The sequence below is a fragment of the Cyprinodon variegatus genome, unplaced genomic scaffold (assembly GCF_000732505.1).
Source record: "Cyprinodon variegatus isolate N-32 unplaced genomic scaffold, C_variegatus-1.0 Scaffold1831, whole genome shotgun sequence".
In the NCBI taxonomy this organism is placed as follows: domain Eukaryota; kingdom Metazoa; phylum Chordata; class Actinopteri; order Cyprinodontiformes; family Cyprinodontidae; genus Cyprinodon; species Cyprinodon variegatus.
The window spans coordinates 41,667-43,318 of record NW_015152284.1 but is presented as its reverse complement, the minus strand read 5'-3'; positions in this window follow the sequence as shown (position 1 = coordinate 43,318).

Sequence of the window (1,652 nt, the reverse complement as noted above, 5' to 3'; positions counted from 1 at the left end):
TAAATGAGGGCATTATTACGTTTTACCAATAATGCATGTGTGATGTTATGGCTCCCTCCAGTGGATTTCTTTGGTATTACAGGCCAATTTCATCCTGCATCTATATGCACCCGTTTTGCCTGCATGGCTATAAATATGCATCTTTATTGTTTATTCTGTTTCAGATAACCACACATCCATATACATATCCCTAAGAAACCAAATATAATCCTCATCATCTGTACCATCATCTCCAATGTACCTGCTTCTATTCCATAAATAAACCTTCTGAGCTGCACCGATGGAGTTGACATATTCCTTCTGACCGAGGAAGATTCAATTGATGAGATATCTGGAATTAGTACAATTTAAACGTACACAGTCGTGTACAATAAGATTGTAAGTACAAATAAGATATAAGAATAAAATAAGTATCACAGTATATACCAACAACAGTATTTTCATTTTACAATGTTGTTCAGTACCAAATTACAATTAGTGTTCATAAACATATTACCGTGCATAGTGAAGTAATGAAATTAAATTACTATCAGAGAGCAATTATGCAGTTTGATGGCCACAGCCAGGAAAGACTTCCTGTAGCGATCTGTGGTGCAGTGTGATGAAATGAGTCTCTGACTGAAGGTGCTTCTGTGGGTGACCAGCATCATCATGAAGAGGATGTGCAGAATTGTCCAGCATTGATTTTATACTGGCCAACATTCTCCTCTCTAACACTTCTGGCAGTGAGTCCAGCTCTTCTCCAACAATGTGACTGGCCTTGCAGACGAGTCCTTACAAATACTTTTAGGCATTAAACTTAAATTGGCTTTTTTTGTTTCCACTTGCTCTTCAGCACATGCTTCACCAGGGGAGTCCCTCTCCTCCATGAGCACCAGCAGAACCAGCATTCTGCATATTAGTTCACACTTAAAAATATCAAATTATAAATGTTCTAATGGCACAAAAATATGCATACTAAAAAATAAAAATACACAAACTGAAATTGTGGCACCCGTTCCATCAGCACACTTGATCTCAGCCAATGGATGGATGCACCATGGATGATCCACTGATCTATATAGTTAGCATAGAAATCCACGACACTCGGATTTTGTTTATCATTTTCACAAATATAGGTGATTGCTATCTGGAAAGAAAGAAACTATTGGAGAGGTAATAAATTACTTTATTCACACAAAGTACAGCCAGATTAGACATTTTGAAGAAAGATACCAGATTGAAGTCCATTCCAAACACTTTCCAGAATGATTACTCTGTATTTCCATTGTCTTTAAATTAATAACAATAAAAAAAAAAAAATCACATTTATCACATTCATTCCACATCCATTCCTCAAATCAGACTTCATAGTTGTTCCAAGTAGAGTCTGCTACCCTCTAGTGGTTATACAGTGAATTGAACTGCTAAACAGTTGAAAGACATCCCAAGCAAAAACCAATAAATAGGTCTGAGTAACTCATTAAAAGTGCTCAGATATTTTCTTAACAAATATAAAAAATCTATTATAGATCTATATTAAGAGAATACTATTTCCTCTTTAATATATGGCCTTCATTTACTGTTTCTTTGTGAGGAACAACACATTTTTTAAAGTATAGATGTATCTTTTGGCACAAAGTGCACAAAAGAGGAATTGGTCTCTTTATACA